This window comes from Sceloporus occidentalis, unplaced genomic scaffold, assembly GCF_023333645.1.
Source record: "Sceloporus occidentalis isolate IW3139 unplaced genomic scaffold, rSceOcc1.0.p SCAF_2, whole genome shotgun sequence".
Classification (NCBI taxonomy): domain Eukaryota; kingdom Metazoa; phylum Chordata; class Lepidosauria; order Squamata; family Phrynosomatidae; genus Sceloporus; species Sceloporus occidentalis.
In genome coordinates, this window is record NW_028316982.1 from 216,251,858 (window position 1) to 216,278,859 (window position 27,002).

General features: G+C 37.8%; 1 long non-coding RNA gene across 1 annotated transcript in view; it reads left to right on the top strand.

The window, feature by feature from the left end:
• Positions 1-13,921, top strand: part of LOC149319685 (uncharacterized) — a 54,797-nt gene extending 40,876 nt beyond the window's left edge. Inside the window, exons 2-3 of the long non-coding RNA XR_016279890.1 lie at positions 12,260-12,369; positions 13,748-13,921. This is a non-coding gene — a long non-coding RNA (uncharacterized LOC149319685). The remainder of the gene's footprint in view (positions 1-12,259; positions 12,370-13,747) is intronic.
• The last annotated feature ends 13,081 nt before the right edge of the window (positions 13,922-27,002 follow it).

A 27,002-nucleotide genomic window follows, 5' to 3' on the forward strand; every position in this document is an offset into this window, starting at 1 on the left:
TAACTGTATTTGATTGTTACATTGTAATATTATTTTTAACTGTTTTATATTGTATCATGACATTTGGTCATAATTTTATCTGCTGTACACCGCTTTGATCTCTGGAAAAGCGGTATATAAATAAACAATTTATTATTATTATTATTATTATTATTATTATTATTATTATTATGTGTGAAAATCTTCTTATATCCTGTGTATAACTCTAGGTGAAGGAGCTTTAGAGATGAAGATATCCTGAGGAATATAGTTAGCCTGACTGGCAAAAATATTACGGATGGTTTGAGTGTCATTAAAGATTGTAACCTTGCGATTCTGTGGAGATTTGTATAAGGAAACCATTATTATAACAGTCATAACTAAGAAAGAAACTTTATCATCTGAAATAAGAAACACAAGTGTTTATAACAACATTTATTTATTTATATTCATTCAAGTAACTTGTTAGAAACATCTGTACAATAAAGTTTTGATCTTGTTTTGGAATACAGAGTATCTACATCTTGAATTACATCCATGTTACCATTGCAAAGCCCTTTTTGATAGAGTTTTTTAGTTTGGGGACAGCAGTGGGGTAAAAAGCCCAGGGTGCTGTCATCCAGAAAAACATAGTGGTTAAAGAAGGAGTGTGCATCACACTGACCTGAAAATGTAGATTTACAGTTTAGGGGCATTCCTAGATTCAGCATTGAACCTAGAGGCCAAGTATCAACAGTGGCCAGGATTGCATTTGCACAATTGAGCCAGCTACACCCATTCTTAGATAAACTGGATCTAGCCATGATAGCACATGTCTTGGTTATAGCTTCTTTGTATTGCTGTATTGTCCTTTATGTCAGGCTGCCTTTGAAATTTTCTCAGAAGTTTCAATTGGCTCAAAGAGTTCCAGCCAGATTGTTAACTTTAGCTGGGTAGAAAAAGCACAAAAGCGCCTTGTTGCAACAGTTCCACTGGTTGCCAGTCCATTTCAAAGAACAATTCAAATTTCTGGCAGTGACCTATAAAGCCCTATATGATTTTGAACCAGCCGATTTGAAGGACCAAGCTATTTGAACCAGCATGGTGTAGTGGTCTGAATGTTGGACTAGGATTCTGGAGACCAGGGTTTGAATCCCAGCTCAGCCATGTAAACCCACTGGATGTCCTTGGACAGGTCACACTGTCTCAGTCTCAGAGAATGGTAATGGCAACCTCCCTCTGAACATCTCATGCTAAGAAAACCCCATTGTAGATTCACCTTAGGGACACCATAAACCAGAAATGACTTGAAGACACACAACAACAAACACCTGAAAGATCACATAACCATTTATTGGTCTATTAGACATCTAAGATTTTTGGAGAGGTTCTTCTCTCTGTCCTACAACCTTTTCAGGCTCCGTTGGTGGGAACAAGGGAGGAAACCTTTTTGGCCACACTACAACAACAAATACTTACATGCTCATATATACATACCCTCATATTTCAGCATGTTTTTCCCCTTCATTGTATAACACCTTATAACCACTTATTTTTATCTTCTTTTTTTAATTTTACATCGTATACATTTTCTCAACCTTTCTTCATTTCACATCCTTTTCTTCCCTTCACTTGCCTCTATTCATTACCTTTCCTTATCTTTCTTTGTTTGAATTCTAATATATTCCTGTAAGTGTTGGAAATCCCTCAGTCCTAACAACAATGGTGTACTATGATTTACTCTGATGCAGAATAAAACTTTTCTCAGTCTAATGAAGGTTTGTGTTCCTGAGGTGAAATTTGCTTTATATATTATTGTAATAGTCTATGCAATATGACATCTTGAAGACATCACTCTCCAGAGATGCTCTTTTATCATTTTTGCTGTCAGATTCTTCAACATGAAATTTACTGCTAAACCTCAAACCTTTTTCTAAATGCTGCTTTACATCACTAGCTACAATTTGTCAATAAACCCAAATATGTATTTTGAGTGATAAAGAACACTTCATTGAAAATCTTTAGAGAATCTGTATAATTGGAAGGGGGCCGAGTGCCATGTGCACTAATTTTCAGTGAACTCTCTGAGCTACCAGGATGAACATATATGTCTTTTAAATCTATCAGGAACAAAGGAATAATGTAATAAATAAGAATAGGAATTTAGAAGAATATATTTTTGAAGTGTTACAGCTGAAGCACATAAAATAAAAGCATATAGAATTTTTGTATCAAAAAGCAACCTGAATGGAATTCTCTCATTGGTCTATTACATACATCTATTCCTAAAATGAAGGGGACTATACCATGTCTTGCAGCAACTGAAGATGATTGGCCTGTCAGAGGAAAGATGTGGTACTAAAATTCAGCATCACAAATGTAGATGAATAGAGTGTGACTCAAGTTCAGATTTTTAAGATCCAAGTGGCAGGATCCATTAGAGTCCATGTTTATTATAGTGTGGCAGAGAGCCCCACCTGCCTGTTTCCCTATCACAAACTCCCAAGTTAATTGCAAAACAGGTTCAATTTGTTTGCCCATATATGCTGCATATGCACACATGAGTAAATATACACACAAAATTGATCTATTAGTCTCAGAGAGCAAAATGTTTTTGCACAATGTATGAGGATTTGTACATATCCATTTATTCTTCATTGTCTCCTAATTCAGTGATGGTGAACCTTTTAGAAACTGAGTGGCTCCCTCAACCAATGAGCTACCCCAGAGGAATGGGTCAGCCAATAAGAGGGCTTTTCCGCCCCATCCAGGCATGCTGGGAGCTTGGGCAGGCCAGCAAGGGCCCAGACAGTGGCTCGTTCCACCAGGCAGCAACAAGGCCGGCCTCGAAGATGCGGGGCGGCCTCATTTGATGAAAATCTCTTTCACTATTAATTGTGAATGACAATTACAAAAATTCACATTACTAATAAAACAGAGGTCAGGAAAATTGAGTATATATGGCAAGAATGGAAGATAATGAAGGGTAAGCATTACATTTACATCCTAACCAGGAAAATGAATGAAAGTTAAGGTGTATAAATGAACTGAGCCTCACCACAAATGGTCAGGTTTGGGGTTTTTTTTTACAGGTTTCTTTGTCCAGTTTCCATCAGACATCTTGCTAATTTAAAGTTAGCTCACATCCTATTTGTTAATAATCACAAAAACCAGGAAGAAATAAACATGTAGGATGGCACCTGCATAGCAATTTGTAGAGATAACAGCTGTAAAGATTGCAGTCAGTGAGCAGAAACTTGACAACTAATCAATATGCACATTTATAACCAGAAAGGACCAAATGAGACTAGGAATAAAACAGAGACAAAGCCATGAAAATACATGGTTCTTATCAAAATGCATTAATTTCATCATGTCTTCCAAATGATATCTTATTGCTCTTCATTTAATGTATTGATCTATACTGTGCCTGAATATAAACCATGCAAACACTTCATTTAAAGGATTTGGAATGTGCCACAATTGTTGCTAAAAGCTATACATGCCACATATATCCCTGCATTTGATAACAGAGAATATAGAACAAATGAGATCACAGCTTAGATTTTTCTATTTATTTATTACCTCTTCACCAACCTGTGACTAAAGATCACTTTTGTTGTTGTTGTTAAGTGCCTTCACGTTCCTCTTGACCCATGGCCACCCTATGGATGAGACATCTCCAGGTCCCCCTGGCCTCTACTGCTTTGCACAGCTCCTGCAAACTCATACTGTATTTGTGGTCTCCTTAATAAAGTCCATCCATCTAGCATGTGACCTTCCTCTTTTTCTACCTCCCTCCACCTTTCCTAACATTATTGTCTTTTCTAACGACTCATGCCTTCTCATGATGTGTCCAAAGTATGACAGTCTAAGTCTTGTCATCTTGGCTTCTAGGTATATTTATGGCTTGATCTGCTCTAGGACCCATTTGTTTGTCCTTTTGCTGTCTAAGGAATCCTCAGCACTCTTCTCCAGCACCAAATCTCAAATGAGTGGATTTGCCTCTGATCTTCCTTCTTGACTATCCAGCTCTCACATCCATACATTGTAATAGGGAATAGAGTGGCCTGTATGATTGACTTTTGTGCTGAGTTGTATGTCTTTGCATTTTAGGATCTTTTCTAGTTCTTTCATAGTCACCCCCCCCCCCCTTCTTAATCTTTTTCTGATTTCCTGGCTGCAGTCCCAGTTCCGATCAATGTTTGATCCCATATATGAGAACTCTATTTCCTCATTGTCTAGTCTGAATCTGTGTAAATTTTCTGTGGTCATTATTTTTGTTTTCTTTATGTTCAACAGTAAACGTGTCTTTGTGGTTTGTTCTTTGATCTTTCTTAATAGTTGTTCCAGGTCTGTGAAGTTCTCTGCTAGTACTATGGAGTTGTCATCATATCTCAAATTGTTGATATTTCTGCCTCCTATTTTCACTTCTCCCTCTTCCATGTTCAAGCCTGTTTTCCTTAGAATATGTTCTGCATACAAGCTGCAGCCTTGTCTGACTACTTAGCCAATTGGGAACCATTCTGTTTCTCCTTGTTCTTGTCAGGGATGATGGGAGTTGTAGCTCTTCACCTCTGGCTCGAACTCACCACCTTGTTACGCACCGGTGCTGACCAGTTTTGGCCAGTGGTTAAAGCTTTGCTCTAAAGCAGCAGAGTTACAGAGAATAGGCTGAAGACCCTGACAAACTCTCCAAGCCTTCTGACTCTTGCTTCCACAGAAGTCTTCACACTTCTTCAGGATCCAGCTGGCTCTTGTATCTTCACCCAAGACACCAGACAACTCAGTAGTCTTATACAAAAGATCTACTTTATTCTACTATATACAGCTCCAAAACTATCCAATACAACTCCTCACTACTATCCACTACTACCCACAAAATACATTGGGATTCATAGCCATTATTATAGTCATTGGATAATACCACCCACTGTTGTCTGTTTCCACCCAGTGGGCGTGTACATCATTCTCATTGGTTCTCTTGGTTCAACCCACAATTAATGATTTCATCATCTCACCTTGTCCACTTAACAATTCTCAGGTGTGTTCAATTATCCACTTTACATTTCTGTCCTTGGCATTTAGGACTTGCTAATTCCATTACCTTTTACACCTGTGTGGCTTCTAATTGCTTCTACTGAGTCATCCTGACTCTCACATACATGTTTTATTTCTTTCACTGTATATCCCATGTTGCATTTTCCTTAACAATCCCCTCCGAAATAAAATATTGTATGTGGCTTATAATGTCATTCCAACCATTTGTGTCAACCTTTCATGTTTTTCCACCGTTAGTGCTTTAGTAAACAAATCTGCTATGTTATTTTGTGTTTCTATGTACCTCAACTCTATTTCTCCTTTTTGAACCATGTCTCTTACATTTTGGTATCTTACACCCACATATTTGGTTCTGTTCTTTAAACTTTCTGTTTCAGCCATCGCTATGCATGATTGTGAGTCTTCCTGAATTTCAACAGGTACTCTGAAATTTTCGTTTAAGTCATTTAACAATTGTTCAAGCCATTGTACCTCGTTCACAATTTCGTTCAAAGCTGCAAATTCTGCTTCAGATGTGCTTAACGCTACGTTTGTTTTCTACTTCTCCATACTATTGGATTTTCACTATACTTGATTATCATTCCTGTGACTGACTTCTTGTCTCCTAATTCTGATGCAAATGAACTGTCTACATAGCAATCTAAATCTGTATTACTGCTTCTGATGATTAACTTTTTGTCTAGAGTCCCTTTCAAATACCTTAATAAATGTTTTACAGCTGTCCAATCCTCAACTTTAGGATCACAAAGTCTTCTGGATAAAACGTTCATGGCATACGAAATGTCTCGTCTAGTGTGGCAAGAAATGAACTGTAGAGATCCTATTATGCTCCTGAAAAATGTCTTGTCCTCAAAATCTCTGGTTGTTGGCTCAGATACAAAACCAGTTGTCATTGGAGCTCTAACTATCTTAGCATTCTGTAGTCCACACTTTTCAATCAAGTTCTCTATCTTCTTTCTCTGGCTTAGTAAACAATGTCCTTCTTGTGTCCATTCAACATTAATGCCTAAATAAGATTTCAACAAACCTAGACCTTTTAAAACAAACTTTTCTGACAATTCTCTCTTTACTGACTCAATTTCCTGTTTTGTCTTTGCTGCTACGCACAAGTCATCCACATAAATCACCAACACTATGTCTCCTTTTGTATAAACACAAGCATCTGCTACGCTTCTTTTGTATCCTAGCTTAACTAGCTCGTCATTAATGCACAAATTCCAAGCTCTGGCACTCTGTTTTAAACCATATAATGCCTTCTTCAATCTGTAAACTTTCTGACTTCCATTCTCCTCAAAACCTTGTGGCTGTTCCATAAAAATTTCTTCATCCAAATTTGCATTTAAATAAGCTGTTTCAAAATCAAAATGTTCAACAACTAAATTCCTTCTTGCTGCTACAGCTAACACCATTCTCAAACTTTCTGGCTTTGCTGTTGGAGAATAAGTCTTATCAAAATTTTCATACTGCTGTTGTGCAAAACCCTTAGCTACTAATCTTGCTTTGTACTTAATGCTTCCATCAGGCATTTCCTTTCTTTTATATACCCATTTACAACCAATCACTTTCTTATCTCTGGGTCTATCCACAACTTCAAAAACATTTTTGTTCACCAAGCAACTAAATTCACTATCCATTGCATCACACCATCTTTCCTGTTCTTCCCTAGAAAAGGTTTCTAACTCTTCAAAACTCTCAGGCTCTTCTACAACTGTACAAGCCCTTGCCTGTGTCACAACAAATCTATCTGGTGACTTTCTAACTCTGTGACTACGCCTGGGTATGAATTCTGTCGATCTGCCTCTCTCTTCATCACTATCTGCACTAGAAGTTGTTGTCTTTCTGCTAAATCTCTTGTCTTCTGTCATTCTAGTGGTTACTGGTCTTGATTGTGTCTCCCCATCTGAGGTACTACCACTACTGCTAGTAGAGGCTTCTGGCTTGACTGAACCCCCTCCGTTTCCTGAAGTTGGTTCAGTCTGGGCTTCTTGCTCACTTGAGCTACCTAACCTTAAGAACACTTCCTTGTTGGCATGCAGCTTGTCCCAGCCAGCATGTCTTTCAAAATTTGCAGACCTGGAGTACTGTACTTCTCTTCCTCCCAAATGAAATTTGTAGCTGTTCCCTGAATATCCTAAAAACCTAAGCCTTTTACTCTTGGGTTCACCTTTTCTCCTAAAACAAGCAGGTAAGTATACATGTGCATATTGTCCAAAAACTCTTAGGTATTTAAAATTTGGCACTCTCCCATACAATACCCTGTAGGGAATGTCTTCAATCTCTGAATGAAACAACCTGTTACTTATGTGTATGGCAGTCAGGGTTGCTTCACCCCAGAAGCTGTCTCCAACCCCCGCATCTGCCATCAAGCAAGCAGAAATCCTTTTAATGTCTTGGATTTTCCTTTCAGCTAAACCATCCTCACTAGGACAAGCAGGGTTAGTGGTTTCATGTCTTATCCCCACCTTCTGAAACCAATTATACAGCTGGTTGTTTAAAAATTCGCCACCTCTATCTGTAACAATTGTCCCAACTCTGCTATCAAATTGTCTTTCTACCATTCTTACCCATGCTTTCAAACTTTGCCCAGCATCAGACTTATTTTTCAATATTCTTACAAAAGCATATCTTGAATATCTATCCACAATTACTACGAAATATTTGCTTCCTCCTAAAGACAAACAATTAGCTTGGGCTACATCAGCATGGTCTTTGAGCAATTCTCTTAGATTTCTTAGCAACTGGAAAAGCTCTGACCTTCACTTGATTACAAACAGTACAGTCTAAATGATTTTTGCATTCTGCTACTTTTAAATCTGGACACATGCTTATTAAATTCTTTAAACACTTAAAACTTGCATGGCCAAATTTCCTATGGAGCTCATGTATGCAGTCTTTGTGCATCGGAACATTATCAATACTATTAGCATTCTCTACCTTGTAATTATCAACATTTTCTTCTAAGAAATAAAGCTTATCCTTTCTCAAACCTATGCCACGCAGTTCCCCATTCAATGTTATTTTACACAAGTTCTTTTCAAATGTGACTATGTAGTCTCTGTCTGTTAATCTGCTCACTGATAACAAGTTGTTTTCTAATTCTTTTACATGCAAAACATCATTAAAATTTTCTTTCAGCCCTGGAATGTAAACTGTCCCCATTTGATTTACAGTACTAAGCTCATTCCCATCAGCCAAAACTACAGCATTTACATTGGCTGGTTTCTTATCACTAATTAAATTAATGTTATTACACATGGAGGTCGAGGCTCCTGAATCTACAAGCCATTTGGAGTTTGCATTTCGTTTTTCTTTTATCATGGTCGCAAACCCCTTATTATTATTTCTATTGTCCTTTAAAAATGGCGGCTTGGACTGCTTCTGCCTCTGATCATGCCGTGGTTGCCATCTGCTCTCTTGTTTGCTTCTGTCAGCAGCCAAGTGCTTGCAGTGCCTCTGCAGATGTCCAATCTTCTTGCAGTAGAAACATTTTCTTTGCTCCCTCGAAGAAGCTGCCTGGTTCAGCCCACGCACATCAGGCTTCGTTTGCTCACTTGGCACACTCTTAGAAGTTGCTGCATCATTTCTCTCAGACAGTCTCCTCTGGTTTTTTTCCAGAATCCTGGCCACAACTAAGTCTCTTGTCAATTCTTCTGCCGGTAGGTTTTGCAAAGCATTGGTAATGTAGTCCCAAGAAGGATCTAAGGACTCAATCAAAATATAACACTGCTGTTCTCTACTTATTTCCACTCCTCTTAGCTCAGCCTGCACAAACAAGTTTTGCATTGTTTTTAAATGTTCTATCACACACTGCCCTTTTGCCATCTTCTGCCTATAAATTCTCTTAGACCATAGCATTTTTGCAAAGGCAGTCGAAGGAGTGTGTAGTCCTTGAAGTGTTTCCCACACATCTTTCGTGGTCTGTTTATCCCTTACGTCATTAATCAAGTCTTCTTCCAGCATTAGAAAAAGACAAGCTTTAGCTTTATTATCTTTCTCTTTCGTGGCTGCATTGGCATCTGCTGGCAGCCCGGCTTCAACTGTGGCCCACAAACTTTCTTTTACTAGTAGAGACTGGGCATAAATCTTCCAGGTGGAGTAGTTGCTTCTATTCAATTTACTAAACTTCAAAATCTCCATCTTAATTTGTGCAGTGACTCAATTGACACAGTCCTTCTGAGTATGCACAGCTGATCCCTTTTGGGCTTAATCAAGACACAGGAGGAGTTACTCACAGAGCTTATCAGTGCAGCGCAAACAGCTTGCTCTGATCTGTCTTCCACAAAACTGTCTTCCATTCTCTGGAACTTTCAGCTTCTGTGGATGCTGGGTGCTGCAGTAACTGGGCCCATAACCCTTGTCAGGGATGATGGGAGTTGTAGCTCTTCACCTCTGGCTCGAACTCACCACCTTGTTACGCACCGGCGCTGACCAGTTTTGGCCAGTGGTTAAAGCTTTGCTCTAAAGCAGCAGAGTTACAGAGAATAGGCTGAAGACCCTGACAAACTCTCCAAGCCTTCTGACTCTTGCTTCCACAGAAGTCTTCACACTTCTTCAGGATCCAGCTGGCTCTTGTATCTTCACCCAAGACACCAGACAACTCAGTAGTCTTATACAAAAGATCTACTCTATTCTACTATATACAGCTCCAAAACTATCCAATACAACTCCTCACTACTATCCACTACTTCCCACAAAATACATTGGGATTCATAGCCATTATTATAGTCATTGGATAATACCACCCACTGTTGTCTGTTTCCACCCAGTGGGCGTGTACATCATTCTCATTGGTTCTCTTGGTTCAACCCACAATTAATGATTTCATCATCTCACCTTGTCCACTTAACAATTCTCAGGTGTGTTCAATTATCCACTTTACATTTCTGTCCTTGGCATTTAGGACTTGCTAATTCCATTACCTTTTACACCTGTGTGGCTTCTAATTGCTTCTGCTGAGTCATCCTGACTCTCACATACATGTTTTATTTCTTTCACTGTATATCCCATGTTGCATTTTCCTTAACAGTTCTGTCCTGACAGTAGCTTCCTGAGTAAAGATTCCTCATTAGGATTATCAGATGTGTTGGCACTCCTATGTCTTTAAGGGTGTTCCATAGCCTTTCATAATCTATGCAATCAAAGGCTATGCTATGGTCTATAAAGCACATGCTGGTTGTCTTTTGTAACTCCCTTGTATGCATCATTAGTTATCATACGTTTGCAATGTGATCCCTGGTGCATCTTCCTTTCCTGGACCCTGCTTGAACCTCTGGGATTTCTCTCTCCATGTATGGTTGGAGACTATGAAGATTTTCACACAGCATCATTATATTGTTCCTTTATCGTCCCAAAGTGTAGTGGAATAGTCTTAACAGATAGACGATTCCAAAAGATTTTCACATGAGGCTGTTAGTGTTCTTAAATCGTTGCTAAATCATTCTTAAATCATTGCTGTGTCCAGTGTGTGAATGTAACTGTTTTGAAATCTTTTTGTAATCATTTATTGCTGAATTCTGATATATCAAAGTTTTACTAAACTGATATACAGCAGCTAGAGTACAGACAGGACAGTAGAATGAGTTCTGGTAGATGGAACAGAGCTGTTTCCAGTTCTATTACTTTATAAGGATGCCATTGGATACTCTAAGTAATGCATTATGTCTTAAATGACTGAGCATCTTCACTTATAAAATTGCTTCAGAAAGCAAGAAACTCAGGCCTTTCAGGAAAATGGAAATGAGACAGTACCGTTTCACTGAATGCCTCCCTAGCTCTAAGAATGATATTTCCTTACCACCACCATCATGATTAGTCTAGATTACAGGCTCCTCCATAATAACAGCAAAGTATGGGGGAGTATCATGCTTCATTTCAATTATACCCTACAGTAAGTTTATCATAGATTGGATTCACTGCTGTGAGACCATGACAGAATCACAAAGCATTTCTACTAAAAAAAAAAAAAAAGTTTTTTTTTTTGGTTGTTCATGGAAAAGAAAGTGCTTCAATTTTATTCTTGCAGCAATCTCTCCAAGAAAGAAATGATTCCAACACCAGGAAAGGAACTGGCCCATCGAACTGAAACCATTGCTTTAAAGAGAAATCTCTTTTATAAAATGCTATTTTCCTCTTTGTTGCTCTAGTACTTACATATGTCTGAATACAGAACACCGACAAGGATCAGCTGCATCTTAATGAAAATATGACATGAAATAATGTTAAATAACTCTGGACCATTCAGCTCAAATGACTGGCAATGTGAAGTATATCCTCATTCTTCTCATATTAGTATGATAATGGAGATACAGAGGCTACAGGATATAAAAAATAAGTTAGAGAAAGGTGTCCATCACTAGTTATCAAATGACAAATACACCTTTATCTTCCAATCTCTATTCTTGCTCTTCGGATTAATGAATCTGATAACTATCATTCCTTGGCACCTACAGATACAGATTAAAACATGCAAAATAATTCTGGTTTTAAAAGAATGAGACATAATATTTTTTTTCTTGTTGTTCTTTAAGCACCACTTGATTGTGAGCAAGACTTGTTGTAGTATGTTGAAAGAACAGATTTTTCTTGGCAGTATGCAAAAATGTGAACATATGACATTATCTTGGGAATGCACAAGCAAAAGGGGGAAATGGATACATTGCTCTGGCTGTATATTAATTCTATATATAAATCCTGTGCCTAATTCTAAAGGCACAACTATATTACATTATGCTTATAACACTTTAAAAAAATAATGGTGCTAATTAGTTACATTATAGTTATGGGATGTGGTCTTACTAAATGAGGGAGAAGGAATGCCACATTGTTCAAGTGCTGGCATGTGATGTGTCTTGTGGTGCTGACAATGTTCTGCTTGGGATGAGGAGAAGACCATGAGTGGTTTGGAAGACAGTGCTTTTTTTTATCAGAGTTGAATGGCTTATAGCTTTTTGTTTAATGAATGTTTTTTTTAAAAAAAGTTATATTTGCTTTGGAGGAAACAAAAGCCAAGAGATTCGTTCTTTTTCATTTTAACTATATGACAACTTTTTTTGATTGGTAAAATAACTGTAATCAGTTACTTTTTAAAAGTAACTCCAAAGCTCTGGTTCTTTACTGTACATCTGGTCATTGCAGATATATAATAAAGTGGCGGATTTGATCAGCAGGTGAGATAAACTGGGGAGGGGGGGAGACAATGCTTACACTTACTATCTTTCCGTCCCCTTCATTCCTTCTCAAGACAGATTTTTGGTTGGAAAATGCTGATTACCTGCATAGATGGTGTAACACAAGCAGCTTCCAAATACTGGATGACTTTTCCCCCCATCATTTGTTGGCACCCTTCTGCAGGTATGTAAAAATATAAAGAAAATATAAAGATAAAAATCTGTGTTCAAAAACTAGTTTCACATTTGCCCAAATGAGATAGATTCTTGAACTTATTTTCATTATATTGAGTATACTGTGCTGGACAAAGGGAATGGAAAATATATTACAAGTATAAAGAAGTATACAAAATTATACTCTGAATATATTCCATCATTGAATATTGAATACCTAATAGCCCAGTAAGTGTCTGCTAAATTCCTTCACCAATCATTTCTGTCCAGAGATTGAGAAAGCAACTTTTCAAACTATGCATCTGTATGTTATCTTCTGGCCTGAAACTTATTGTTAGCCCAGCTTGAGTAAACTAATTGAATCAATGGCACTTACATGAGAGTTGATTTACCAAGTATCCATTGATTTGATCTATGTCTTCTAGAGGAGACTGATAATTAGATTTAGACCTGGGTCTACAATTTTAACTATTTGATAAATACATTGCATTTTCAATGTAACAAATCTCCCCCACCCTGTTTTTCCTATATATAGTGAAAATTGTAGTCATATGCACAGTGCTTAATTCTGGAAGTTCTCTTTAACATACCTTGCACACAGCTTTAACATCCTGCAACCTGCTGTGTGTCACAGATACATTTCTGTGTTGTTTTGCCACCAGCTATATTCTTTACTAAAGTCTGCAATTTATTAAATTGGTTGTATAAAACCAGAACTTTAACAGCTTCATTCTCTATAATATTTTAATAAATATGTGTGCTTACGTACTTGTATGAAAATTGTGAAACTGTTTTTTTTTTTAAAAGAATCTCCTTTTCAACTTAAATTGTACTGTATTATTCTTATAAACTGGAGACTTGAATCTCACAGAATCATTAGGGACTTTCAATCCCTTAAAACTGTTGTGATTTTTTTTAAATGTTTTTTAAAAATTATACATCATGAAATTGTAGAGATAGCTTTCAAGGTATATAATTTCTATTCCCTTTTTGGACCAAGTTATTGTCCTTGAAGGAACCATTCAGAATTTTTGTAGGGAATGCATTGTACCAGTAAGACCAGAATTGAGATGATTCAAATCCCATTTATTTCCCTTTGAGACTGAATGAATTTGACATTTTTCAAGACCTTAGGGGATGTGGCAATAAACCATGGGAGCTTGGTCCTGAGTGGCTTTGTTTTTTAGAACATTTTTGTTAGCTGGTCTGATACTCTTCTCCACTGTTTTTCATTCATCATCATTTCCCGCACACCATTGGCAGCATAGTATGAAGTTAAGATTTCTCCTTCTCTAATATCAATCATCCACACTGCCCATGAACACTTACTTTCTCATGACTATAACTGTCAAAACTTTTCTTTCTCAAATTCATCTTTATCTTTATAGACCAAGAGCCCATGCTGAGATAATTACTTCATAAGGTGCAGAAGATATGGGCATTTAAACATCTTGCAGCAGGGGGACAGCATTTCCATTGTAATGAACTCTGATGAAACTTGTTTCAGCATGTATCCCTCGTCTTCCTTGTCACAGAGGAATTTTTATTATTCCTATGCCAACTCTTACGTAGAACTAAATATAAATTGAACTACTTGATGTGGCTGCAGTTTGTAACAGTTTAATAAATGGAAGCCTGTGTAGTGCACCATTTTTCTGGTTTCATTTTTCCTTTTTTTGCATCCATATTTGTTTAATTTAAATTATTATATATGGCCTTTGTGTGGTTTGTAAAAATAAAAACATAAAAATCGTAAAAATGTATTTAAAAGACTAAAATTATCTTTACCTGTTGTGAGAAGGATAACAATGTTGGCATCAGGTAGCTTCTTGGTAAGGAAGTTCCGCAGATGAAGCACTGCCACTGGGGTTAGCCAAGAGGATTCTCTCTGTCTCTTTGTAGTTAACATCTGTCTCACCATCAATAGCAGGATACCTGGAGGACAGCCATTGAAGATGGCCTCAGTGTATTGGTTGCTTGATCTCAAAGCAGATGTTTCTTAAGGGATCTCGTTCCCGATATTTATAGGCTTTCAAGGTAAAGATGGCCATTATGCTTGGCAAGGGAGTGGAAACCAGTAAAGTGCAATATGTATAAGATATGGTCCCTTTCAAAAGCCTGGTAGCTGTATTTTCAGCCATGTAAAACATTTGTTATGTCTCTTTACTACCACTGAGTTGCCACATCCTGGCATAACCACTTGCACTATAAAACTGTATGCTGTGTCACGCTTACAATTAACACAACAGCTGCTGCCTTGTGCTAATGCAATGAATCATTAGCTATAGACATTTGTCTTAATCCAAATGAGATGGTTTCCTTACCTGGTAAGGAATGGCTCATGGTAAAGAGCTTGAGAAAGCAAATGATATCCTTCAGTGATTTTGGCCTGCAACTCTCATATGCACCAATTAGAAAAGCCAAACCTGTGGATTATGATAATTGTAAATTAAAACATTTCAAGAATACTTAGATATGTAGGAACTGAACATGATGTAGTAGATGAGGTTTCTGTTTCAACAAAAAGCTAAAGAAAAGTTTGTACTGAATCCTGACGAATGAGATTTAAGACTTAGGGTTATTGACAAAAGTGCTTACTACTGTTTCGACACTTCACATTTCAATCAATCAATCAATCAATCACAGTCATAGACCAAATATAAAATAAAGTGCATAAAATTGATAAAATACACAAATACAACTAAACATATCTAAAATTCATAAGCCACTAAATACAGATACTATTTATTTCTAAAACCCTGAAATTAATAGCTGAGACAGGTAAAAGGTTAAAATGTCATGGCTAGAACTAAGGTTTCTTTATTGAAAGTACAAGTAGTAATGACACAGGCACAGAACCTAGTAACCTTCTTTCTCTTCTCCCTGGAAAATTGTGTAAAATTAGAGTGATTAGTCTAAAATGAATACTTTAGTAAAATGGACAGTATAATAAAATATGTTCAATTGACTTTATTTCTAAATTTAAATATGGGCAGGTACACTTGTCAAATGGATTTTTTTTTAATATTTACCTTCCAGTACAATTGATGGCAGCACATTAAAGCATGCCATAGAAAAAGCATGTCTAAATTTAGCGATTATTAAATTAGTCAAATGATAACTTTGGCGGGTTACAGACCGCCAAAAAATACGTATTCCATACGTATTAGGGTTAGGAAGGGGCGGTGCTTCCGCACCCCCCTAACCCTAGTACGTATGGAATACGTACAAAATGGCAGCGCCCTGTTCATACGGGCGCCGCCATCTTTACGTCTTGGACGCATAGCGTCCAGACGTGTCGCGGTGCCTATGATGTCGCGAATGTGCCAGCGGCGCATCGTGACGTCATAGAGGCACCGCAAGAAGGAGCTCCATTTTGGAGCTCTTTTGGTCCGCACGGGAGCCGTGCGGTGTGGCTGCTACGGCTCCCTCATGGAGCAAGCGGCGGCGGCAGTCTGTAACCCACCTTTATATTATCCAGCATAGAAATTTTTCTAATTAGACAATGATGATTTTGTAGTTCAGTGTCCCATATACATTGTCTCAAGAGCTGATTTGGCTTCCATAAATCCCATTTGTAATAAGACATTTTGTGACAAACTGCCTAAGAATAATTTTTTTTATTTACCATCTGTTTGCAAGAAGAGAGGTAATTGTCTACTAGTGTCAGTGGAGCTAACACACAAGGTGTAAACATAAGCTTTAACCTATAGTTGCACATAAGAATCCAAGCCGTAACCTCAATAGAAATTAGGCCTGCCTCAAGTCATATAGCAGCATTAGAAATACAACATGGAACTGCAGAAATGTTTCTCAAAAATTTAGTTTGAATTACTTCAAATATACTGTACTTTTAATAAGCACACATTTGGGCACCATATAATAAATCAGAAATAACTTTAACTACAAAAACCTGTATTGCAGCAGGAATAAATTTCCCTCCCTTAGTAAAGAAAAATCTGTGCAGTGCAAGTATGCTTCTTTGTGCACTTACTTTTACTGAATTTGCTTGCAGTTTCGATGTGCCCAAAGTGTGGAACACTACTGCTAAGCATTTCTAGTTGTTAACCTGTTCAATTGATACCCCACTTATTTGACAATTATATGTAATCTTTTTCTTAGAAAAAATCATAACCTTTGGTTTATCATAATTAATAGTAAGAACTTCTTCCTGGCAATGACTGGCCAGTTCCTTTAATAATCTTCTTAGACTAATCGCTGTAGAAGATATCAGAACATCATCCACATACAGAAGACCTGAAATTGGATGGTGAGCTAGTTGTGGAGAATGAAAATTTTTACCCTTTATGGTTTTAACCATCAAATTGATGCATAAATTAAACAATAAAGAGGCCAGAACACAATATTGCTTAATAACCCAATTTGTAGGAATCTTATTAGTTAACTGTCCCATATTATTACATCTTATTCTGAGGGATTTGCCTTCATGCAAACCACAAATAAGTATCAATAATATTTTATCAATTGAATTGTCCTATAATTTCCTCCAAAGTTTATCACTTGGTATTAAATCAAAGGCAGATTTAAAATCTATGAAAACTCCATAAAGTGCTCCTCCTGATGGGGTGGCATATTTTTCAGCTAGATGTTTTAGGATAAGCCCTTGATCCATAGGTAATCATCCTGCTTGTTGTTCTTGTTGTGTATATTTTTTCAAATAATTTTTATTGAAACTGAAGGTCATACAATGAATTTTATACGATACATAATTTTATATATATATATATATATATATATATATATATATATATATATATTCTACATTCTATTACAACTTATCTGAATATCTTTTATATCCCACCTCAGTGCTTCCCTTCCCTGGAGCCATTTTCACCCTTATATTCCATCCAAAACCTCAGTTCTTCTTGTGAAGATACTCTTCTATCTTCTTTTCTCAATACTTTCTCAATGATTCCATCAAAGTCACTTCTTTTCCATAATTCCCTTTTTAAACTTTTAATCTCCATGTCAATTACCACTCAAATCTTTTCCCTCTTTTTTCTATTTCTCTGAAGAATATAATGATAATAATATTATATTAGGACTTCTATCTATTTTATATTCAAAATACTTTCTATTTCTATTATCACTTTTTCCTAAAAATCTTAACCTTCTCTTCTGCAGGCTAAATGACCACCACTAGCTTTACCTTTCTTTTTCACTGGGTGTAGCTTTTAATGTAAACAATATAAAATCATTTATCCTTAAATCATCAGTGACCCATGTCTCTTGTAATAACAACAAATCAAAATTAGTAATGAAATTAATAAAACAGGGGTACTGATATTTATTGCTCCACTCTGCTATATTCCAGGATAAGAAAGTAAAATAGGAATCTTGCTGTGTCACATTATGGGGCAGATTGTGTCAAGACAAATCGTTTGCATCATCATTGACAATGTTGACCTTATTCTTTGCATTATTCACAATGGATTCTACTGTTGATAAATGCCCCCCAATTCTCTGTTATTAGAAGCACATTTAGACATTTAATTAACTGAGGCTGTATAACCCTCTCCACTCCTCAAAATCTATAAGAGATTGTGATGGTTCCAACAAGGGGTCTGCATCTATAAGGTGTACTTGTTCAAAGTTAATAAAATCCACCAGTAGTGCTGCCACATTATTTGTTTGTTCACTAGTATGATATTCAGCAACCAGCAGTATATCCGATTCCTCCTCTTTTTCCAATTCTATACTAGGGGAGAATTCTGGATGATATTTACATTTTTCAAGTGTTGCCCAACATTTCAGAAAGGTCTAAGTTTGCTACGTTGCTCTCTGTTTTTGTACATTCTAGACTTTATTATTACAATGTATTCTATTTTTAGTGGGTATTGAAATGAAATGAGAAGTTTAAGCTGGTGCAGAATGTACTTGCATAATTTTTGGTGATATTCGTACTTGACAGATGTGTTTATTATAAATGATTTGTGCCAACTTTACTGGGGGATTTTTTTGATTGCATAAATAGAATCTTTTATTACTTATTTTCATGTTGATGATTTCTTTTAAAAATTGCTGCACACTGTTGTTCATAATTGTTCAGATATAAATTGTCCAGTTTAAAGCATGATGGGTAAGGATTAATCAAAATAATACTTTTTTTCAACCAATTTTTTTTTATCTACTCCCTATTTGTTCTCTTTTTGTTAATAAAAGCATGTCTGGATGCCATTTCTTTACATTGTTCAAAACTAATTAAAATACAAAATATGGCAATGCACAACATTCAACACAGAGAATTTCCCACCTTCAGAGACAGTAAGAGCAATAAATATTTGAAAGAGAAAGCATAACTTCTTTAATACAATAAAAAGACTTAATACAGTAGAAGCACATTAAAAAAAAAAACCTGAGCAGCCATTTGAAAATAGCTTGCCAGAGATTTAGTGCTGGAAGGTGTCTGTCTATTGTGAAAAAAACATGCTTCAATGCACATTATTATCCACCCATTCCATGTTTTCTATTTAAGAATATTGTTTCACTCTGTTGAATTAATTCTTAGCCTGCCATTAAATTGTAGACTAATGCTAAACTTGTGTACTCAGATGGAAGCTTCACTAGGTTCAAAATTGTTACATAGATTTAGGGTGCAAATTTGCTTGTAATACTCCATCCTCAGTTTCATCACTGGCAAGTTAAATGTCCTGGTACAAAAAACCAATGCTGATAGCAGCCTGCTTGTTTTGAAGACAATCAGCAATAGTTGGGATAATGAGTCCCATTGCAATGCAGCCTGCTGTACATCCCACATATGTGACTGATAGTAAATCCCTATGTCCAAACTTATTTGTGGAACCCCCTGATAGGGCAGGTACGTTTACCCATTTTCCACATATACCCTGGTAAACTTGTATATTAACAGTGATTTTTTTAAAAAAAGACATTTATTGACATAGAGAAGGCCAATTGGCATGTAATTAATTAAAATCCATCCCCAGCCCATTGATGAGTTTTAGAAAACATAATGAGGATATCCACAAATCAAATGTAAATATATTACAAAAAAGGAGAGAGGTGGAGAAGTTAGAGGTGTTTATCACACTATACTCTTAAAGTGCTACTATTCCACTTTGACTGCTCTAGCTGCCTCCTGTTGCATTCTGGGATTGGCAGTTTTAAGGAGGGGTATTTAGAATTCTCAGGCAGAGAAGTTCTCTGCCTGAGAATTCTAAATACGCCTCCTTAAAACTGCCAATCCCACAATGCAACAGGAGGCAGCTAGAGCAGTCAAAGTGGAATAGTAGCACTTTAAGAGTATAGTGTGATAAACATCGAAGACAAGACAGTATTGGTAATGTTTCCTCTTTATGCCTGGACAGTGTACCTGACTGAATGCTAGTGCCTTCAAAATCTGATGCACAAGGCCTGTCCTCCATGTCAGTGGTCAAGTGTCCTGATTGGTGACATATGAGGTGAACGTCTAGTGACCACTTCACCAGTATACCCATGGAAATGCCAGATGAGGATGCTATCAGGAGCATGGCCACACTCTCTTCATGTCTCCATGTCCATGATAAATAAAGAGAGCTTGGGATTGTAATCGTCTTTATGTTATTCAGCATCAACACAGTGACTTTATTTTGGGAGATTTGTGACTGGTTTTGCAAAAACACAATCCATTCTGTCATCTTCTATAGAACTGCAAAAGTAAAAGTAAAAACCAATGCCAGATATGTGTGCAAATCTACTTTAAATGGCAGACTGAAACATTTAAGAAAAATGAAGGGAGAGCAGGACACGTGGTTTGGGATCTGATATCAGCAGAGCATATGGTCTCTGAAGCATTATTTCTTCCACTGGTTATCCAGAATGGAATTATTAATGCTTCAAATTGTTGGCACTATTTTCAGTCCACTCATTTGTGAATATTTTAAATAATACAGCAAAAATATGTAATCTCCGTATGTTTTTGTAATTAAAAAGAGTGAAAATGCGGTATCTGCTCCAACAACTGAACAATATGCCTTCATTTAAATCAGCAAATGGTGTTTAGCTATTTTATTATCCCCTGAACCCATTCCATGAAACCAGAGTAGTTAATGGAAACTAAATTTATTCCACCTTAGCCTTGTTAAATGCTTCTGTATTATTGAAGAGGTAAAAATACAGCCCCCTATATAACTGTGCCTCTCTTTTCTCACAAAAAATTCTTAAATAACAGTCTAGTACTTACGTATCATTGTTGACAAATGAAATAGTCATGAAACAGTTCCTAGGAAAAATTAGCCATACTTCCCTGACAGGCATACACATGCCGTTTTCATCCTCTGCAGAAACTCAGGGGTTTACTTGTTCAGTCAGGGAGGGGGAAAAAAGAAACACCTTCCCAGTATAGAAAAATGCTTGTGGCACACTTATGCTTTGGGGAAATAGTCTTAGATGTTATAGCATTAGCATTAACTTTAGGTTCAACAAGCAGCTTGATCCCATATATGACTGTAAGGGATGAACAAAATCAGCCAGTTTTGCTTTTGATAATATTTTGGGGAGTTCTACTTTATTTTTCTTTTATTCTATCTTGTTTCTGTATTAAATTGCATTTTTTTTAAAAAAAATGTGCAAATAAAAAATTCTCATTTGTTTCCCTAATTTGAAACATCTACATTTTGGTGTGCATATCTCCCAAAGCATGTGTTTTTGTATCATGTCTTCAGTACTGTATGCATTTTGGATGAATAATCTGCATGGCAACATTTAAAGGAGTACAAACACTGAAGCATAACGGAATTCTGATTCTCATATTACTTTGAAAAGTGCAAATTAAAACAGTTTATATTACAATGCAAACCAAACAAATTTCAATTCCAGTTCCTAATAAGTGAACATATGAGCATAATTTGTATTGTTTATTAAGTTACATAGGCTTCCTGGACTCATTGGTGAGGCCCTTTTGTAACACAAATAGTTGGTTGTGAAGGCTAATACATTTTGTTTGAGAATTAAACTGGATTTGTCTGGGTAACAGAATATGGCCAACTTCTTATAATCCACTAGGAGAAAGCTACTGGTCATAGTATAATGAAAGAGGGAAGACAGAGGACAACAGAAGAATGGAATTGCTACTAGGCATCATAAGTGGAGATGTGAAATGCTATAGTCTGGGTCTGTACTTGTTTAATAATTCATTCCTGCTAGGGAGAAAAAACCATTTAATTACTTTTCTTCATGCTGCTGGAGCTTCTTTAAAAACTGTGTGGTTTTTTTTAAAAAAAAATCTTGCAGGGGGAGAAAGTATTCTCCCCCTTGACTCATAGCACTTGGGTTCTCATCTTTCCACAACAATGACATATAATGACTTGGTAGGAGGGCATAGGGGAGTAAGGATGCCATTAGGGCAGTAATGTTCATTCAGCTCCTTTTCCTTTGACAAGCCTGTTAAGTGGCCAGTTTGAGGGGCTGAGGAAAGTCCTATCCAAGAGTCTAGTAATAAGGATTACTGTTGGTGGCAGCAATCTTCATTCATATGTGGGAATCTGAATGAGGATCATCATTCATGGCAGCTAGCCTTCCTTTGCTTCCATCCTTCCCCCTCCCCTGAGGTGGCCATGTAATGACTGATGGAAGGAGAGATGAAGCCAAATGATAGACATTGCCAGTGATCGTTGCTCCCGAAGGGAGAAGCGGGAGATATAAATAAAATTTATTATTATTATTATTATTATTATTATTATTATTATTATTATTATTAACTGTTCCCTGTTCCTCCTGACAGACATGTAGTAACCAATGAGGAGATATGAGCAGATTCTGAGCAAGGATTGTCACATAATGATGCCAGCATCCTTGGACACCACTTGATGTCCTTTGGCAGTCCAAAGGGTGATGTCATCATTGTGTGCATGCTACTGGAATGACAATAATTTTTGGCTGCTCTCCCCTCTCCATTGACAGAGCACATCTATGAGAAGGGATGAAAAAGGTAAGTCTGGACTGGGGGTGTGTGGGAAAATTCAACCTTATTGGGGTGGAAGGAATAGTCCTTGCAACTATTTGAAGACTTGAGGGTTTGTGAGGAAGGGGCTTCTTCAGGATCTTGGGGCAACCTGACATCTAAGAAGCCCCTTTTCATTGTTGCCAATAATATTGTTTACACCTCTACTATAATCAACACCTGGCAAGCAAATGGTGACTGAAAAACATGATGATCAGCAACCTGGCAAGCAAATGGTGGCTGAAAAACATCCAGAAACACAGCAGCTATGTGCTCACATGTACTGATTGTGGCACTTTACAGTGGCATTATCACAAGGTAACAGTTTTTGTGTCCCATTGGTGTTGTGCTTTCATGTTGTTGTAATCAGTGACCAGTTACCAAATAAATAAACAGAATGGCTGTCATTGTGCCATTCTATATATTTACTGTGGAGATACGAATCAATAAAATGTGGTAGGCCTGCAATCACCACCAATAATCTGTGGAGAAACTAAAATGTTAAGGATGCTCAATATTAAGTAATGTTACTTAATGTGATATGTGTCTTTATATCTTTAACATTGTTAATATAATCATCATGATGTCATTATCATCATCACTTTTACTTCTACCTTTCCCGAAGGCTGGGAGTCAAAGAAGCTTATAAATTAAAATGGTCACAGTATAGTTAAAAACATGGCAAAGTAATCATTGAAACATAATTAAATTGTTAGCAATATTAAAATAATTTTAAAAATTCACTTAAAGAGGATAAAAAACAGATAAAAATAGTACTAAAAAAACAGCACACTTTTAAAAACCCTTTCCCTAATAGCCCCAGTTCAATTTCTTTAAAGATCCCTTATTTCTGTCTTTCTATGGGCCAGGAGTCATTCTAGCCTTCCTAAAGATGGAGTTCCAAACTTAAGTGCAGCCACTGAAAAGTCCTCACTAACTATACTTCTGTGGATGGTGGGACTAAAAGAAGGACCTCTCCCAAAGATTTTGGGATCTAGGCAGGCTTATACTGGGATATAGAGTATATTGGGCAGTTTGAACCTAAGCTGCATAGGGCTTCCTAGATCATAACTAGGACTTTTGAATCATGCTCAGAAAGAGACTAACAGCCAGTAGAAATTCTCCCTTTGTCTGAATAAACTGCCATACCTTTTTCCTATGATACCATCTGATGAGGTTCAATATCAAGACCATGAAATAAAATTTAGCATAAAATAGTCTCCATTAATTTTGTTGGAACTGATGCAAGAATTAATCCTTCCACAGAAATTTCACATTGAGAGTAATAAAACACAGTACCAGAATCTATTTAAGTTTCTAAATGAGATTTTTATAATAAATGCTAAATTGTAATGTCATTATGGAAAGGTTACCATCTTTCATTACATAAAGTTAAGAACTTAAATTTTACTAATGGAGCAATTTTCCCTCTAATTCATCTTCAGCTTAATTGTTTAAATAATGTTTCAGTCCTTATAAAAAGAAGGCATTGTTAGTACAGAAAACCATTGTTGTAGATAATGTAGAAAAAGGTTCAGTGAGAAGAAAAAAGTTTCTTTTAGTTCTCAAAAAGGCTTTATTTCAGGAATGTGTAATGGCTATAGATAGATCCTGAAGCATGATCTAAATCTGGATGATTTAGTTTTCGTGATTCCTGAGGCCAAGTTGCCTTTCCTCTGAAGCCACCAGAACTGAAACTAGATCTCTGAGGAAGCTTATTTATAACTTCAGAAAAGAAAAATAGTATATTTTAGGTTTTGTTTCCATGAAAACAGGCAGGATGTGGGACAGCAGAGAGGAAAGGAGTGGAATTGAATAACTCATAGATTCATTTTATAGTCTATGGATATTTTATAAGAAGCTGTACACTCGTTGAGCTGTGGGATACATCAAGGTTCAGGCAGCCATATGACCATTCTTCTAGGCTTGCCATATCCCGCCTGTGGGCGGGACTTTCCCGGTTTTGGGCAGGTCCGCACGGTCCCGCCCGGGGTTGGCCCCGCCCCCGGGATTTCCCCCACCCCCGGGGCTTTGTTGCAAAGTGTGCAACAGCGTTGGCGGGGGAAAGAGAGAGAGGCCTCTGTAGGCCTCTCTCCTTTGGCGGGGGGCTTCCCTCCCCTCTTTGGCTCCGCTGGAGCTGAGGGAGGGAAAGAAGCCTCGCCTGCCGAGGCCAGACTTCTTTCCCTGCCTGAGCTCCGCCGGCAAAAACGGAGCCGAGGCGGGGAAAAGAAAGCCTCCCTGAGGGGAGGATTCCTTCTCCGCCTGGGCTCCGTCCTTGGTGAGAACGGAGCCCAAGTGGAGAAGGAATCCTCCCCTCAGCGAGGATTCTTTTCTCCCTGGGCTCCGTTAGCAAAAACAGAGCCCAGGGGGGAAAGAAAGCCTCCCTGGGGGCGGATTCCTTCTCCGCCTGGGCTGCGTCCAACGGAGCCCAGGCGGAGGAGGAATCCTCCCCTCAGAGAGGATTCTTTTCCCCCTGGGCTCCGTTGGCAAAAACGGAGCCCAGGGGGGAAAGAAAGCCTCCCTGGGGGCGGATTTCTTCTCCGCTTGGGCTGCATCCAACGGAGCCCAAGCGGAGAAGGAATCCTCCCCTCAGAGAGGATTCTTTTCCCCCTGGGCTCCGTTGGCAAAAACGGAGCCCAGGGGGGAAAGAAAGCCTCCCTGGGGGTGGTTTCCTTCTCCACCTGGGCTGCTTCCAATGGAGCCCAGGAGGAGAAGGAATCCTCCCCTCAGCGAGGCTCTTTTTCAAATGTAGGACCAAAAAAAAATAAAGGTCCTACATTTGAAAATTTTGTCCTACATTTGTCCCGGTTTGGAGGTCCGGACTAATGGCAACCCTACATTCTTCCAACATGGTTCATGAATTTAAAACTCTTAAATTAATTTTCAAGCATCACTCTCTCTAGTCCTAGCATCTATCTTTCTGAAGTTTTTCATATATTTATTGTTATTAACTGCCTTGAGTCAAAGTGTGTATAAATGAGCAGCTTGGGGTATTTTTCATTCTAAAGTGTTTATCTTTTTAAAATGTATTTTATTCGTTTAACAGGAATCTATTTTAATATTATAATAATTTAATTCCTTTTTAATGTACCTTTTTTCTATGTTTTTAATTGTATTGCTCTTTTGCTATTGTTGAGCCACTTTTAGTCCTAGTTCTGGGAAAAGAGTGGGATGCAAATAAAAATCATCATCAACAACACGGTGATCCTGTGGATAAGACATCTCCAAGTCTCCCTACCCTCTGCTCAGCTTGTGCAGACTCATGGGCCAGGAGTTGCAGGACTGGGACCTAGAGGAAGAGTCTGCTGAGGGGGCAGAACCTGCAGTTCTCCCTGTTGCAGAGCAGCCTCAACCATCTCTCCCTGAGGAAGAGACTCAGCTAGATCATCCTGCTGAACTGCAGCCTCAGCCAGCAGGACAAAGGGAAGACTCACTTGCTGAAGAGGCAGAGGACACATCTGGGATCCTAAGCCCTCAATCAAGGAGGAGGGACAAAATGATACCACAAAAGATAGAACAAAGATGCTTAGCCAGGCTGTGGGCCAAGCAGCAACAGGGAAGCTCTGATTAGAACCCACTGGCATCAGACCATTTAAGAGCTGAGTGTTTAAGGCTAGTGCTGGAAGCAACTTATCTGTTTTCTGGCCAGCATTCCTGTCCATAATACTGACTCCTGCACTTGATACTTCAGATTTTCTGCCTTCTTCAACCCTTGGACTGTGTTGATCTTGATTTTTGTTGCCTCCCTTGGTTCAGACTGCTTGACAAATGCCTTTCTCATAATGGCCTCCCATGGGCAAGGACGCTTTCTAGCTGCTGGCAATTAGCTGCCTCTGCCTGCACTATCAGTTGATTGTTCCCTCTCAGTCAGACTGTGCAGGTGTTTGGTGAATCAGGACAGGTCAGGCCTGTGACTTCCCTGATTGAATCTAACCATCTGGCATGTGGTTTTCCTCTCTTTCTACAGCTTTCTACCTTTCCTAGCATTATTGTCTTTTCTAATGAGTCATACCTTCTCATGGTTTGGCCAAAGTACAACAGCCTCAATTTAATCATCTTGGCTTCCAGGGAGAATTGAGGGTTTTGTTTTTTTTCTAAGGTCCATTTGTTTGTCTTTTTGGGCATCCATTCTTGATATATAAGGCAGACTGTATGTTGAACATCAAGAAAACTAAAATAATGACCATGGATAAATTACATAAATTCACTCTAAAACAAAAAGACATTGAAAGATTTCCCATATCTTGAATCAGTTGTTAGCTCAATTACACCCCTCCTCTTTTGATATCAGAATTGCAATAAAATGTGGGTTAAATCACCGTTCTATGACCCTATTATGGATGTCATTACTAGGATTCTTCCATCACATGTAGGCTAGGCTAATTGAGCCCAGCAAGCTGGGTACTCATTTTAGTGACCGTGGAAGGATGCAAGCCTGAGTTGAGCTTGAGCCCTTGACTGGTATTGAATTCACAACCTTGCGGTTTGTGAGTGAGTGGCTGCAGTACAGCAGGCATTATCTCTTATCCATATTCAACCATCCATGGTTTGAACATATTTATGTGTGTGTGTGTGTATACCCAAATGCAAACCTTGATTTTGCCATTTTATATAAGGGACAAAATTTTACTGTGCCATTGTATTTAATGGGATTTGAACATCCACAAACTTTGGTATCTATGGGG